The sequence below is a fragment of the Amblyomma maculatum genome, chromosome 10 (genome assembly GCF_055883805.1).
Source record: "Amblyomma maculatum isolate TAMU_Amacu chromosome 10, ASM5588380v1, whole genome shotgun sequence".
NCBI classification, from domain to species: domain Eukaryota; kingdom Metazoa; phylum Arthropoda; class Arachnida; order Ixodida; family Ixodidae; genus Amblyomma; species Amblyomma maculatum.
Window position 1 is genome coordinate 150,717,872 of NC_139353.1, and position 17,818 is coordinate 150,735,689.

A 17,818-nucleotide genomic window follows, 5' to 3' on the forward strand; every position below is an offset into this window, starting at 1 on the left:
CTGATTATAGGCCTCAATTAGAGCTTTGATTCTGTCGGAATGCGGGATATTTGTATATAGAGAGACTACATCTAAGGTTACAAGGAAGGTCCCCTGAGGAAGATTTACCCCTGCTATTTCGCGAAGGAAGTGGTTGGTGTCACGTATGTGGGATAGGTGTGTTTCAGGTATGTGTCCAATTAATGTGTCAATGTAACTGGAGATTGGTTTTGTGATTGTGCCGATGCCGGATACTATAGGGCGGCCAGGGTTAACCCTTCTATGAATTTTCGGAAGCATGTAGAATCGGCCCGGCGACGGGTGTGAGGCGGTCAGGGCTTTGCATAATCGCAGAAGATGTCCCCACTTTTTGCGAGCTCATCTAGAGTCCCTGTAAGAAGTTTTGATGCTTTAGAGTGGGGTCCGCTTTTAGGTGTTTATAAAATTTAGTGTTACAGAGTTGTCTAATTCCTTCCTCAATATTGTCACGTGGTGGTGACCAGGGTCGCTGACACAAATGAAGGCACAGGCTTGATGGTACTTAAATTACCTCTTTATTGGGCTGACTTGCAACCGCAAAAGAACTAAGCAACTCGGCGGCGGCGATAGCAACAAACGTGCTGGTCGATCGTCGAACAAAGAATGTCCGTCACACTCATCAACGCTCAATTTAAAGGCTGCCCAGAACAATCTAGATAACGTCGCAAACAGCTACCAACACGGGCTGGAACATTGCGGAAAGACACCCGAGTGGCCGGAACCTTCGAGACAGATCTCGGTGCATCTTGTGCTACAACGAAACTGCTACAACGTGACTCGCGACATCGAGCAATAACAAGCAAAGTTTACGGAACTGATACGCGGTCCAGAATCAGAGTGATAAGCCTGAATGCCGGCGGCTGTTACAAAAACAACAAATACAGTTTTGAAGGTTTCGCCATAGAGAAATTGATTGGTAAAGAGCGGTCACTCGGCGAAAACTGGCCCCAGAAAATGACGCGCGACTTTTTGCGCTGCCGTCGATTGATGAATGGCGGCACCAATGCGCGGACGCGCGCGCGACGGCACTCGGTGCAGCGGTAGCCCGACGGAGCGCTAGGAGACAAGAAGTTGTCGAGGGGAGCGGTTGTGTGCTCGTGCCTCGCCGCGCTTGTGCGGCACATACCTCTTGTGGGCTGCTGCGCGGAACGACAGCGGTTTGGAACGATGGCAAGGTGAGCAACGTTTTTTGCTTAACTACGCTGCATTTCAAGCAGTTTACACTGGCCATGCCGGCCGGGACTTTGTTGTCAAACTGTGCAGTATTTCAGGCCGTTTAGCTCAGTACGGCGGCGACTGCGCTTCACAAAGTCGCAAGTGAAGGGCAAGCTAACAGGCATGACAAGGCGTGCTGACCGCCGCGGTGACGTGACATGGCGATTTTGCGAACGGCTAGTTTTGCCTGGCATCGCGTTTAACAGGGCAACCGCAAGGTGTGAAATGTTTCATTCTTGTCAAACTGCGAGACATTTCGGGCAGTTTAGCTCAGCACGGTGTTCTGCGCTTCACAAAGTCGCGTATGAAGAAAAGCCAACATGGCGTGCCCGCCGGCCGCGGTTTTGCGAACAACTAGTTTTGCGTGGTGTCGCGTTGCATGTAACGTGACAACGTTAAAGTGAGAAATGTTTTATAATGCAGCAAGCTTCATTGCTCTAGCTGTTCAGTGCTCTTGAGGAATGTTGTTAATTTAGTGGCTGTTATTTCACTCACTGTAGAAATGCATTTTCAGATAGGTTCGGTTAGCCTGCATTTCCTGACCTCTACGTTGCAACAGTAGCTTTTGTATCAATTTTACGAATCACAGCTTTTCTGTTCTGGACCATAACTGCTGCTTACCAAGTCTTCAGTACGCACCCACATGCAATTTTGTGCATGGTGCAGTGGCGTTATATTTCATTGCAACCTTCTGCATCATGTTCATTCCTTTTCCAACAGCACTGAATGGACCCACGGACTGCAGCCGAAGCGCGGCAGATGCGACGAGTGAACGGAGTGGCATTTCCCCCAAGTGTCAGTACTTCTCTCTGCCCTGAACAATACAAGTTACCCTTTCTAAGGTACTTGGGACTGAGACTGTGTAGTTTATGTATAATGCCTGTTTTGTTACATATCATTTGCCATATTTTGGAAATAAACGTTATGCTATTTTTTGTCGCTACCGAAGTGCTGTTTCTCGCCTTGTGTATTTTTATTTTTCTGTATTTTGCACATCGCCTTATGTGTGCAAAGTTTTGTCAATGCATCCGCCTACATGTGTTGCGTCTCTTGTATGTTTTATATGCAGCAAAATAAATGTTCATTTCACAAAGCACTTGGCGTCTTTTCTGCAATACTGTTTTGCAAAGGCTGTGGCGCAGCTGCGTTGTTGGCCAATTTAGTGAACTGGGAATCTATTTTTCATGTTGTTATGCATGCTGAACATAAATAGAAACACTAGCAGACCGTGTAAAACCAAAATAATGCGCCAAAAGGGCAGGGAAGGACGCAGCGCATGCTAGTATTCAAATAACGCGCCTTTCAGCAAGACCGGAAGTAGTTGCCGCCGGCCGCTTGGTGCACTACAGTCAAATGGGCCGCGTGGCCCTGTGGGAGTGTCCGCTCTTTACCAATCTCTTTCTCTATGGTTTCGCGGCATTACCCCCCCCCCCCCCTTAAAAAAACATCGCCTCGATGTTCCAAAACAAAGCAACTTAAACATAAACCCTGCAAAGTTTAAACACCACAGATTCTTTAACGCGTGTAATATGGCTTCATTCGTACAACATGTACTAATTTCTGGGCATGCGCGTCGCCGTTGTAATGCTGACGTTCCGTCGGGAATGACTTCATAGTCCAGTGGTACGGCGCGGCGAATGATTTTGTACGGCCCAAAGTCTCGACGCAACAACTTTTCACTTAGTCCGCGACGGCGAATTGTCGTTCAAATCCACACTTGGTCTCGTGGGTTGTACTTTTTCGTCGTCGTAAGTTGTATCGTCGGCTGTCGGTGCGCTGTTGGTCTTTAATACGCAGACGTGCGAGTCGTCGGGCTTCCTCTGCAATGCTGCAGGTAGGCAGCGACGTCAAGGTTGTTCTCGTTAGTTACGTGCGTCAGCATTGCGTCGAGCTTCGTCGTGGGCTCCCTGCCGTACACATGCTTAAACGGGGTCGCTCTGGTCGTCTCCAGGACTGCCGTGTTATACGCGAAGATCATTTACGGCAAGATGGCGTCCCAGGTCTTGTGTTCAGCGTCGATGTACATGGCGATCATGTCCGCGATTGTTTTATGCAGGCGCTCCGTAAGGCCATTGGTCTGGGGATGGTACGCAGTTGTTCGTCGATGGCTTGTATGACTGTATTCCAGGATGGCTTGAGTCAACTCTGCCGTAAACGCCGTTCCCCTGTCCGTGATGAGGACTTCTGGAGCGCCATGTCGCAAGAGAATTTGTTCGACAAAAAATTTGGCGACTTCTGCCGCGGTACCATTGGGTAGTGCTTATTCTTCGGCGTAACGGGTAAGGTAGTCAGTGGCCACGATGATAAACTAGTTACCCATAGACGAAGATGGAGAGGGGCAAAGGAGATCCATCCCAATTTGTTGAAAGCGCATGACTGGGGGCGGAATCGGGTTTAGTAGTCCTGCTGGTCTGATCGGCGGCGTCTTGCGTCGTTGGCACTCACGACACGTCTTCACGTAGTGGGCAACTTCGGCAGGCAGTCGCGGCCAGTAGTACTTCTCCTGGATTCGATGCAACGTGCACGCAAATCCGAGGTGGCCTGCTGTGGGCTCATCGTGCAACGCCTGCAGAATTTCCTGCCGGAGGTTTTTAGGCACTACAAGAAGCTGCGCGGTATTGTTGGCTGCGAAGTTCTTCACTAGGAGGCCATTGCTTAACGTGAACGATGATAAATATCGCAAACAAACAAAGATTACGGAACTGATACGCGGTCCAGAATCAGAGTGATAAGTCTGAATGCCGGCGGCTGTTAAACAACAACAAATACAGTTTTGAAGTTTCGCGGCAAAATATTTGTCATTGTCCATGACCAATATGCCGCCTCTTTTATCTGCCGGTTTGATGACCACATCTTTCCGTCTGCTAAGCGCCTTCAATGCGTCACGTTCCTTTTTGGAAAGGTTTTACTTCCCTGGTCTCTAGTCCTTATAAGCTCTGATTACGTCGTTCTGGACGGCACTAATGTACGTACATGTGAGGACAGTTTTCCTCGGGGTTTTTTCCCCCTTTCCGCCCCTTTTTTTACCCCGCTTCTTTGATACCCTCCACATCCCACTTCTCGTAAAAACCTTCTTCATGCTTGGCGCTCGCACCTTTTAGCGAAAACCTCAAAGTATTTCAGCATTCTACTGTCCCACATATTTTTTTTCTTTTCTTTCTTTGATGTTCATCTCTCGTCGCGAGTTGCTTACCGCTCTAAGCAGGCTCGAACTCTACTCGTAGATGTCACGTTCTTCTAACCAGCAATGTCCACCTGGTTGTCGCGTTTTTTTTTTTCATCCTGTCGGGCCGCGGGTCGGAGCAAGGGTGGGGAGTGTAACAGACGCAGCAGAGAAAAAGAACAAATCTTCAAAAACAAGGCCTTGACCATTGATAGTTGACCACTTCTCCCAAAAACCTCCTTCACGCTTGGCGCTACCATCTTTTAGTGAGAACGGAAAAAGATTTCTCACCATCTGCAGCAAACACGTTCCCCCACCTGTGATTTTTTTTCCCGAGGTTGTTCAGCGGCTGCCTGTATTGTATACAGATGACTCCCGGCAGCCGTTGCCTTGGGTGGATGAGCCTTTGGGACTAGCCTGCTCTCCGCACCTGTGTGTGTATGTGTGTGTTGTGCGTGCCCAGCTGGTTCACCTATATGTGCCCATATTATGTTTGTATCTCCTCTTGCCAACACTATAAGAAGACGAACAAGAATCATGTACCCTCAGTCTTGAGAAAGGCAGTGCTCCTGCCGAAACGTCGACTCCAAATAAACTTGGAAGCAGTATGAAGCATTTTTTCATAGATGTGGACGTCGTGTATAGACCCTATTCACTATCAGGTTTAGCAGGCGGCCGTTGTGGCAACCCTGTATTGAGGATACGCCATAGCATTGGGCTTTTCGAAACTCCTCCTCCTCCCTGCTCCCTCCCTGCGACCTCCCTGCTGCGCGCCGTTCATTTGTCGGACACATGAGACGCCGTTTGGAACGCTGTCCAACCAGAGCTCGGATTTCACCACCGCTGTACCCTGATTCGCCGTGGGCCATCTCTCTCTTTCTTTCTCTCTCTTTGATCTTAGGTTGTTCGTGCCATGGTTGCCAGTAAAGCAGAAATGACGTCACGTATATAAGCTCTATAGGCAAGTGGCTATTTATGTCTGTAGAAAGGTTGCATCGAGTATTGAGTAGGCGAGTTACACTTTTCACCAATCAAAACATGCAATGCTGAAACGTTATCCGGATTTTCACTCATACTTCGCATTTTGCTTTGGTTCCTAGCGGTTTTAACTGTGAGCTCCTACATAAACAATCTTCCTAATAATAAGTGCTTGCTAGCTATTGTATGTTTTACCCTATCATACATCTGTATTTTCATATGCGTGTACATAAATACTTTGGTTAAAAACCCATTGCATGCTAGACTGTCTATATTCCTTTCTAGTGCAACAGTTCCTATGAAACTGACTCTACAAAGCATTGGTAAGTCTTAAACACCCTCTTAATTTTAGGAAACTGCTTAGACAGCTTTCCAGCAATCTCGAATCAGTGTGCAATCTGGCCACTCATTTTGGACTGTTGAAATACACATACAGTGCAAGCGTATCTACAAGAAATCATCTCGAGCTGCCTCATTTTGCATTGCCTTGCATTATGCTTCCACTTGACAATATATAGCATAATCTATCACTCTAACTCTCTCCGGAAGGACCAGTTGTATTTTTTATTGTCGTATTTTTAGTTGGCCAGAGTGCTGTCATCGTGCTATAGTCAATGTTTGAAAATTGGTGTGTCATATTTTCGCCCCTGTATTTACAGGATTGTTTTTCGTTGCCTGTCTAGAACTATGGAAATTTAGAACCTTGTTTCAGACTCTATTGCTGTAATTTCTGACTACTAACTCGCACAGGTTTATGCAATTTTATCGGTCTCCCTGCCCCTTTCAGTTACGTCACCGGGTGTTGATGTAGTTGATATAAATACAGAAAAACGCTTAGCATAAGCACTCACATTTGGTTTCTGTTTCAGCGCCTGTATTTTGATGGAGTAAGGAGGAAGAATGGAAAAAAGTGTGTGACTCAGGTGTTTTAACATGCTGTTGAAACGAGTTATACGGATCTTTGTTGGCAGTGTAATGTCTCTGCTCTTCGCTAGGCGGTCAAGGCTAGCCATGGCTTTCTTTCCCAGAAGCAGGCGTTTCCTAATTTCATGGCTGCAGTCTCCTTCCGGGGTAATCTTGGAGCTCAAGAAGAGAAAATCTGTCACAGATTCCACTTCTTGCCCCTTGATGCTCTAGGACTTGATAGGGCAAGACGCCATGATCTTTGTCTTTTTATTGTTCGGTTTAAGCCCAAACTTCTCACTCTCTTCTTTTACGCGCATCAGAAGTCTCTTGAGTTCCACTTCACTTTCTGCCATTAAAGTGGTATCGTCCGCATATCTGAGGTAGTTGATACGTTTTCCAGCATCTTCACTCCAGCTGAAGACTCGTACAGACCGGCCTTACTCGTGATGCACTCAGCATATAGGTTAAATTGGCAGGGCGACAGTATGCAGCCTTGTCTCACTCCTTTCTTAATCGGAAACCAATCAGTAAGACCATGCCCAGTTCTGACTGTGGCCTCTTGCCCTTCATACAGGTTCCTGAGGAGACAGATGAGGTGAATTGGAACTCCCATCTCTTGGAGAACTTGCCACAATCTGCTGTGATCTACGCAGTCAAACGCTTTCGCATAATCAATAAAGCAGAAGTAGGTGGGTTTCTGGAAATCTCTTGCATTTTCCACTTTTCTGCGAAGGTTCCTAGTTCCTCTGCCCATGTGACACCCAGCTTGCACGTCCGGGAGCTCCCGATCCACATACTGCTGCAGCCTACCTTGCAGGATTTTCAACATCACCTTGCTAGCATGCGAAATAAGCGCGATCGTGCGGTAGTTGGAACAATCTTTGGCACTTCCTTTTTTTGGGATGGGAATGTAAACTGACCTCCTCCAATCTTGTGGCCACTGCAGGGTTGTCCAAATTTGCTGCCATCATGAATACTTTAACAGCGTCGTCATGGTTAAGGTTTCGAAGCAACTCAGCTGGAATGCCATCAATGCCGCTAGCTTTGTTCTTAGCAAGGCTGGCTAAGGCCCATTCTACTTCACTATTCAGGATGCCCGGCTCGACTGTGCGGACTGTTGCTTACGCTGTGATGCCGACGTTGAGCCATTTATCGGAGTCCGGTAGTGTATATAGATGGTATACCGTCAACCTGACGAGACTGAGGCCTAGTTGAACTTGGGTCCAGTCTTTCACGGCTTGGACTGACTGAGATTGCTTTTGCCGCTTGTATTCACAGATTTCCCGCTTCGCGCCTCAGTTCAGCTCCATTCGTTTGCGCTTAACTCCAACTATGCCAAAAGTCAGACTAAAGTCGAGAGTTACAGGCTCCTGCTTCTTTGCACTCATTTTCCCTAGTTAAACTTCTTGATTTTCCATTCTTCTGATTCTCTTTCTTGCTTTGTACTGTTTTTGTAAGGAAGCGAGGGAGTCTAGTTGGCAGGCTACTATACAGAGGGCTATCAAACAGCCCTTTCCTGTGCCGTTTGTATGTGTTCCTATGAAACAAACACTGTAAGCTGAAGTACAGTTTAAAACGACGGCTAGCCGACTACGAAGAGCTCAAACCTTGTCAAGGCCGCATCGTTGACTCAAGGCGAAGCCGACATGCGGATCGCTGTGGTGCAAAATGTGGTAGTTCGGCAGCGCAACAGTGACGAAAACCAGGAGCATGAGAAGGACAGGCGTCCAGGACGGGACGCCCGGTCCTGTTTGCGTGGTCGTCGCGTTTCTTTTGTCGCTCTACTTCCTTAGTGTGTCTTTACCCTGACCGAAACGGCTTCATAGAACATGCTTTGTGTTCTGGGCTAGAAAAACTTCAGTTCCCACCCCCAATTTCGGTGCTTGTCTATCTTCTTATTGTTTCTTTCTTACGTTTTTACCGGCTTCTCTTCTGTTCACGTTCAGCAGAATTTATTGCAACCACATGTTGCTGTTTTCCCGACTGCGGCCACTGGTTGCGGCGCTGCCGCTGCACCCATAAATCTCCCGGTTGCCTCATTTTGGGGTCTTTCTCAGTCAGCTGACCTTCGGTTTGCTGTGTACAATCCCTGTCAACCACACAACCTTTCTCCTCCTCTTCCCTTCCTTTCCGCTCTTGCCCCCCCCCCCCCGTCCCCCTTCCCTCCTAAAACGACGACACGCCCGATTTGGTTCTTTCCAACTCCACAGGACTCGTTCAGGCATCCTACCGTATCGGCTGTCGCATTGGTTCCCGACATGCGCACCCTTCATAAACTTGCGTTCAGACTCCCCTGCTTTTTTCAAACAATGTCCATATTAACGAGACAAAAATACATGGGCCGAATAGGCTGTGTGCATTCATCCCATCTACATTGTTCAGAGAGCGAGTTTCTATATTAACGTGACATAAAAACTTTGAAAAATCTTCGGCCCCAGAAAAATTGTCCATTATTCGGGTCCTCCATATAAACGGATGTCATATTAACGGGGCACAAGTTTTCCATAACAGCCACTTATGAAATGACTTGTGAAGACTAAATCCCCAACAAAACAAAAAAAAGAGGAAAAGACAGGAAAACACCAATTAATCATAAAACTAAGCCAACGCCGAATAAACCTTCAGAAAATTTCTAAGAGGAATGCTGTTTATGTTATGAGGTCCAAACCTGCCACTCCGGGGGGTTTGTTTATAATTCTGTGATCCCGTGGCGTACTGCAAGAATTGGCGAAATTGCTTCTTTGAACACCACGCTTACATTAAAAAATTACAACTGTAGGAACTGCTAGGAAAAAGGGTTTTATTTCATTTCATTTCATTTTATTACCCTCAAGCGCATACGCATTACAGATGGGAGTGGTACATCATATATGATAGAAAGCATAGAACACTAAATGAACAAAACATAACAAAGGCTAAACGAACAAGGGAATACAGAACAACGAAAACAATCTTACAATAAAGAAAGTTATACAAGCGGAATAAATTGAAAACAATCATAAGCTGTGAGAGAACAGCATTATACAGCGAAAAGAACAGCAGCACTGGGAGCAAACAAGCATGAAAAACTAAAAACGGAAATAAGATAATAGTCAGGGGGGAAAAAGTGTCACGGATCAGCTTCAAGATATTGCATCAGTGATGAGTGAAATGAATCGTGATTTGGATTAATGCGATATCGGGCGGAAGGCGATTCCACTCTACTGACGTACGAGGTAGAAAGGAATGAAAAAGGGCATTAGTATTGCAAGTTATGACATTTACTTTGTAAGCATGATCAACGCGGGAGGAGCGATACGATGGCTGCGAAATGAAAGTATGCCTCAATTCGTTATGATGATAAATTTTGTGAAAAAGGCTAAAACGTGAAATTTTCCTTCTAAGCTCGAGAGATGGCAAAGATAACGTTAGTTTCATTGAAGTTATGCTGCTAGTGCGACTGTAATTGGAAAGAATGAAACGCGCTGAATTATTTTGAACCATCTCAAGTGAGGATTTCAAGTTCGTGAAACCGGGATCCCAGATTGCAGAAGCATATTCAATCTTTGAACGTACCAATGCTTTGTACATAGTCATTTTAGTCGAAACAGGTGCCTTCGAAAAGTTACGGCGCAAATACCCAAGCATGCGGTTACTGTTGTTAATAATGTAATCAATATGTTTCTTCCAGCTGTGGTCATTAGTAATATGCACACCCAAATATTTGTACGAAGTTACAGTATCTAAAGGAGTGTTATTCAATACATAGCAAGCAGGGGGGAAATTACTGCGCGACACTCACATAGCTTTACATTTTTTAACATTTAGGTCCATACACCATGTGCTGCACCATTTAGTTATATTATTGAGGTCAGATTGTATAGCAGAAACATCGGCGGGTTCAGCAATCTCGCGATAAATAACACAGTCATCGGCAAATAAGTGAATAGGGGAAGTCACACAGTTAGGAAGGTCATTAATATAAACTAAAAAAAGAAGAGGGCCCAAAACTGACCCTTGTGGTACACCTGACGTAACAGGTGTTGACGGTGAATTATTATTGTTAGCAAAGACATGCTGTGATCGACCGATGAGGAAAACTTCGACCCAGGTAAGAAGATGTCTGTCAATATTAAGACACTTGAGTTTAAGTAGTAAAAGATGATGGTTTATTTTGTCAAAGGCCTTAGAAAAATCCAAGAAGATACAATCAGCCAAGGAACGGTTGTCAATAAGGGTTAGCATGGAGTTTGTGAAACAAAGTAGCTGTGTCTCGCATGAGTGATTTCCTGAAGCCATGTTGCGCTGGATTGAAAAAAAGGTTCGAGTCAAGAAAACTAGCTAGGTGTGAGCAAATGACATGTTCAAGAATTTTACATGGTATGGTAGTAAGAGATATGGGGCGATAAATAAGGGGAGATTGCTTGTTACCGGATTTATGAAGTGGAATCACCTTCGCCTGCTTCCAATGTACAGGAATAGCGCCAGTATCTAAAGATTGTTGAAATATTTTTGCCAAAAGGACAGAGGAGTACATGTTTGTTTCTTTAAGGAATCTTGCATTTATATTGTCAACACCTGAGGAACATGAAGGTTTTAGTGTTTCAATTAGCTTTGCAATCCCGTCGGCATCTATTGATATTGGATGCATAATCGTATAGCCCGAAAACGAATGTGTAGGCAATTGAAGATTAGTTGCAGATGAAAAGTTCAGTGAGAACATATTGTTTAAAATCGATGCGCACTCCTTGCTAGGCACAGGTAAGTCGTTCTGACCAAGTAAAGAAATCTCTGAGTTGCTCTGGGAGTTAGTTACGATGTTCCAAAATTTGCTAGGGTTATTAGTGAGCAAGGATGGTAGAGTGTATTTCAAAAAAGTAGATTTTGCAGAAGCGACAGCTTGAGAGTAGGTGTGAGATGCATTAGTGTATGCTTGCCAGCGTGACGCAGTCTGCTGCAGTTTTGCTGCCCGAAATAAGCGTTTTTTTCTGTTCGAAAGTCGATTTAAGTACGGATTATACCATGGCGAATGTCTATGTACTGTTAGTATTTTCTTGGGAATGTAAGCCTCAGTTAGATATGAAATTTTATTGACGAACAGGTCCCAGTTCTCTTGGACAGAACGATGTTCAAAACCACTAAGATAGTTGTCAAGGAAGAGCGAAAGTTCTCTATTTATCTCTTCAAAGTTTGCCTTTTTGTAATCAAATATAATCTTGCGTTTTTTCGTAGCTGAAGACGCGGTAAAGTTTAGGTCGAAATGAAGTAAAGAATGATCACTGAGTCCCGGCATGAAAATTATTGGGCCTATCATATCAAGGTTAGTGGTGAGGATCAGGTCAAGAATGTTAGCAGAACTGCCGATAACACGCGTTGGGCCATCAACAACCTGATCAAAATTGAAAAGGGAGCACATATCGAGAAAAGCTTGACAATTCGAAGAATATGGTGTGCAGGTAGGCGGTGTCGATGTCCAGTTTATTGATGGATAATTGAAATCGCCTAGAAGAAATACCGGGGATGCTGGATAACGAAGGACGACGGTGTTAACCGCGTCATGCAATTCATTCACGAATGTGATGTCTGCATTAGGTGAACGATAACAGACGCCAATGATGTGTACTCTGTTGTTTAAAATGACGCCGCACCAGACAGATTCTATGTTGCATGAAACATTAATTCTGAACGATGATAGGTTTTTTAGAAACTGCGAGCAGGGTTCCACCCCCTTGTCTTCCATCTCTGTCACAACGATAGACATTGAAAGGCTTGGTGTGAGTAAAAATTTCGCTGTCGCTTACACGAGCACTTAACCAAGTTTCAGTGAGCGCCACCAGGTCGGCATCGCACGAATTGATAGCTGCGATGATATCATCTCTTTTGCCTAAAATCCTCCGGATATTACTATAAAGGACTGATATAGGGCGCCGATGACCACTACCCCTGGCTAAGTGTTATGAAACATTACGCGTGGGACTTGAATTCGAAATGTCTCCCATCTCGCATGCGCGAGCAGCATTGGATGTAGAGGGTCGAGCGCGTGCAGATGAATCATCGGATGGGCTGCTACGAGAAGGAGAATGATAACGCAGCCGGGGCAGCTCAATGAAACTGTCTGTTCTAGGGTCATAAACATATTGCCTTTTATTTACAGTTAGTTTGTCGTAGCGAAGCCTAAAGGATGGTGAACCAGGCAAAGATTTTACGAAAGCAGTTAACCTTTTGCGAGCGAGCCTAGTTGCTGCGCAGTAGTCTTCAGAAACTGAAATGTCATTTAATTGTTTTCAGCTCATCACGATGTGACATCACTTCTTCTTTCGCTTTAAAGTGCGAAAATTTTATTATCACTGGTCGGCATTTTTCTTGAACAAAAGGGCCAACAAGGCGGTGGGCTCGTTCTATTTTGTCTGGTTTAAATTCTGACCCAAAACTGGATGAAAAGCAAACTAATAACGTTTTTTTCTGTGTCATTCCACGTTTCATTGCTATCGGGTACGCCATAAAATATTAAATTATTTCTGCGAGATCTGTCTTCCAGATGATTGATGCGGGAAAGAAGCTCATTATTCTGTTGCGCCAAGTCATTAATGGTGTCGTTTGTTAACAGATGTTCTCCTTCGAGACTACTAACCATGCTGACTTCTGTTTCAACAGAAGCGAGTCGAGTATCAATATTAGACAGCCGCTTTGCTAAACATTCCTGATTGGCTTTTACGTCATTCACAGCCTGCGTGAACATGGCTTGGGCCTCCGCTGACGCCTCACAGGCGGTTTTAATAAAGGACAACGCAGCCATGACTTCATTATGACGATGGGCGCACGACGTGTCGTCTTCATCAGCTACTTGGGTCTGCCGCTCTGTAGTTTGCTTGCGATTAGGCCCGGGGTTTAGCTCAACGTCACCCGAACATAGCAACAACATAAGCAACACCTCCTTGCAGTCACAACACACGTCATAGAGCACTTGTGGGCACGGAAGCAGCAGTAAAAACGATTTGATGTTTTCCTAGCATGTAGAGAACACGATTGACCAACCTGGATAACGTGAAGACGACGATCGTTAGCCATGTGCTCTATCATGCTGCTTCCATGCCCACTGACGTGTCGCGGCTGGCTGTTGGCTTTTAAGGCAGGCGTGGATGATGTTCCTGTTGATGCGGCTGAACCGATGAACAAGGATTCCGATCCAACGAAGGCAGCGCCTGGGTTCGAAGAAAGGTCGCACACCTGAACACGGCATGGCTGCAGGCAGGTAGCGACGTACGGGTCCGGTGCACTTCTGGCCAGGCATGGTAGAAGCCAAGCCAAAACCTGGATAACGTGAAGACGACGATCGTTAGCCATGTGCTCTATCGTGCTGCTTCCATGCCAAACGTGAACCGCTTTGCTTCCGCGAACATCGGCTCGTCCGTCAAATTTCGCCGGAGCAAAATGTCCAACTCGCAACCACCTAAAAAAAAAGAACACGTACACACGATATAAATACGTGTACGTCCGAACCGAATACTGGATGCCATTTCGCCAACAATTCTGAGACGAGCTTCTTTCTGGTATTCACTTGTTTTCCTTCGACGACTGAACTAATCAGTTGAACAGTGGTGTCTCCGAAGCAGCTTCCCCGCATGCACCGTAGGTGAATCTAGAGAAACCGTTTCCCCGTTAGTGTCGTATAGTTACAGCACATAAACGTAAAATAAAGACAAGAACAACAGAAAGGAGACGAGCAAGCAGCCCGGAGGGACCGCGCCCCCCGCTGTGCACGCGCTCCTCCCTTCACCCTCCGCCTGTAGGCATCTGGTTTTGCTCATGCGGTGAATGCCGAACTGTCACCAATACACACCAAAAGGTAGTGGCGTATGTGTGCCAGCTCCGCATTCAGAGAGTAGATCGCGCTTTCCAATACTTGCAAAAGAAAAAGAAAAAACTAAATGACCGCACGGGTAAGTGGAAAGGAGGGTTGTGCTATGCGCCTCTGAAAAGATGCCAAAGAAAGAGCCTAATGTGAGGGAAGAAGCCTGTTCTCTTTTCGGCAGTGTACGAACTTAATTGACATACAAGAAAATATATATATATAAATAAATACCATGTTGCCGAAAGTAATAACCAATATCGCACAATAAAAACAAAAGAGAACTGCTCTTCCCAGAGCGTATGAAAAGTTTGAGACATCGACTTAATACTGCATTCCTCACTGCTAGCATGTAATTGGCTTCATATCACGTACATCTAAATTGGTTTTTAAAGAAAAAAACAAATATCTGAAAGAATTATTCCGACATCTGGCCACAACAATTTTCATCCTATTGATTAGTGCGTCTAGAGCAGACTGGAGCACAAAAAAGGCATGTTCACTTCGCCACACCAATTCGTCCGTCTAGACACCAAAATGTCGAGCCGGAAACCATCTCAATACTTTTTAGCTCATAAAAACATGTAGGAGAACGCTTTTCAAATTTCGTTTTCTGCTCCTGAATAAGTTAAGAATCCCTTAGTCTCCTCCTTCCTCCTGCATTGCTTGATTTCACTAGAATTTGAGAGAGAAATAAAGGGCCCTAGCGGAGCGAAATCATTTTTTTTTTCATTGCGCTGTACTGCATACAGGCCCCATATATTTTTTGTCCCTTCTATCTCAGCATATGGTTAACATGCGCAGGCTTTTTCCTGTTTACCAGTTGCGTCTTATAAGCTGTGCCGTCCATTTCATCCTGTTGCATGTTTTACCGCTACACTAGCACCATCACCTTTAAATCTGTTAGAAGAAACAAGCAGCACAAGACCAAAGAGAGGTTGTTCTGGAAAATACAAGAATATAAATTTACAGGACAGGAATATAAAACGATAACGTACAATTCGAAAGGGAGGACTTCGATAAAATGCACAGATGGTATTGTGCCGGTTTTTCTGGTTTGTTCATGTTTTTTTTTATCTGTCAGTATCACGTCCTCTAACAATTTCGCTGCACCATTTCCTGTTAAGTTTCCGTGCAATGTACAGCGGGGTCCTTTATCGAATTTAAGGCAGCAGCCGTGACGTTATCGCCTGGAAACGGGAATGCACAAGACACAGTTCTGTTCCGCGCCGTCTGCGCAAAGATAATTTGCTTCACTTTTTAGTTTGCTGGTTTCCTTGCGGCATCGGACAAAAGCACCGCCGGTCAACGTGAGTTATGTGCTTTCCGCGCTCCTGGGTGTTTGAGCCTGCGGCAAGCATCGGCACAAACAAGTCAGAGGAAACGGGGGTGGCAGGCGGGGGGCATGAGGAGTTCGTGAAGTAAAAAAAAAATCTCCTTCCTAGTAGACCAGAGGGAAGCGTACTCGGGCTTCGGACATTACGGTGGAATGCCGAAAGCTGGGCAGGGGCTGCGGCATTCGGTCGTCCGATTGGGGGGTAACCAAACACCGAGAGTCGGCGGGCACACCGCGGCAGTATGCTCGAGCTCCGCGTCAAAAGGGGCGCTCTTCGAAGACAGCCGCGGCAACAGCGAAAAGCCTGGACCTCACTATTTCGACGTCACACAATGACGACCTCACTCAACCTCAAACTCACGCGTGAGTTTGAGGTTCAATTTGGTGACCTCACACAAAAAATTTCTAGCTGTCACCGACCTCACCTCGACCTCACCTCAACCTCACCTCACTCCGTGAGGTTGAGGTCATTTTGAGGTTCAGGTCAATCTCATGAGGCCGAAACCTCAAGAGGTTGTCCACCTCTGCTTAGGAGACACCCTCAAAGATCCGAAAGACGGCGATGCGCATGTGACGCCTTTGTTGCCACTGCGCAGAAACTTTGTTCTCCAGTAGAATGCGGCAGCGTAGTAGGTACATTAAGCTCAGGACTAAGTTTTTTTTTTCATAGTTTCTAGCGACCCCATTATTCTACGACGCGCATCACCAAATGTGGCGGTAGAGACAGAAAAGAAGGGTGTACGACTGAAAACCGGCCGAGAAACTCGGGTAATCAACTTCAAAACAACTCCCTTCTCTTTCCTTCGCAGCATTCTCCGTCCTCGAGCAAAGAGGTTGCAGTCGGAGTGGTTGCCCGCGCCGACCATTAACGCGCGTTATAGGTGTTCACTCAACGACGGAATGGACAGGAGCGAGGACGGTTGTTGGTCACTTTGCTTACTGGCGCCAACCGATTTCCTTTCGGCTTCTGCGGTGGCTTATTCGCCCTCTCGGACTGCATGATTTCGATGGCCTTTTCTAGATTTAGGTGTATGCTGCACGTGCCCCCCCCCCCCATTTCTCTCCTCAAATATGTGTGCACAACACTAACCTTGGTTTAAGATACGTTGTTCCTATGCTATGCTCAGAAGGTTAAATAAAGATCAGGCTTCCGAGATAGCACAGCTTTTGCCACTTTGGTCGTGAAGGAGAGCTTTGGCTTTAAAAGAAAACAGTCCACGGCTCTCCTCCTCCTAAGCGGCAATATGTACTTAGCAAAACCCGGCACGTGAATTATGAAACAAAAATAAAAACGAAAAAAGCAGATGACTCAAATGCCTCGAACAGTGGCCAAATAATCCCGATCTTGGTAAATAGAAGCAGATATACGGAAAGTGGCGCACTCTGTATTTTTACGTCAGTTATATCGACCTATCATTGCGGATTTAGGGTTTGTTGGTATTTTTCAGGAAGTCCAATTTCCCAAGTGGAAGCGAGATTTTACAAGTACCAATAATAACAATCACTTCAGTGCGAGCTCATTCCAAGGAGACCGTAAAAACACAGGGAGCATTATTGTTGTAGCATTTTTATGACTTCGAATAAGTTCTAAGCAGGTGCTTTACATTTTCATGCTTAAAACAAAGAAGCAGAACTCTCCTGCTATTTTCACCTGACTTCAGTTCCGTTTATTACCTTAATTAATACATAGAGGCATTACATAAGGCGTAGGTTCTTATACAAACACTAGTGATCATGGTAATTAGTTACTGGGAACAATGGTCAGATAAAAGTTGCGAAAACGAAGATGGTCATTTTCGTGGATTTCTTGTAGCAATTTCGTGGAGGAGGCCGTTCCAGTCTATGGTGGTTCGAATGAAAAACGAAGCAGTAAAGGCGGTCGTCCGGCGTGTGGGTTCGCAATGTGAAGTGGATGACTGGTTCGTTAAGATATGCGTGCTGCTGCAGTGATTAATGGGGCTTGATTAAGTGATGAAAAAAAAAAAAACGTGACACAATAAAATGCTGGAAATGCGATGTCGACATAAAAGTGTCGATACACCGGATTCTGTTTTTAGGGATCAAAACCTGATTTTCTATGAGTATGATGCATGAATCAATGTAACAGCGCAATCTTTAACCAATTCTTTTTGACGAGATATGCTTGATTGGCCTCCAGATGTGTCGCATGCATTTTAAATTTTTGGCCTAACAAATGAATTATAAGCCAGTAGTTTTGAACACGGCGGTGCATTCCACAAATTCTCTGAGTTTTTGTCAGATGTTGATATAATGTTACTGACGTATGTCCTGACGTTACTGACGTATGATATAATGTTACTGACGTATGGCAGTGGCACGCCTGCTCCTTGCCACTGCCAGCAAGTCGACCAGC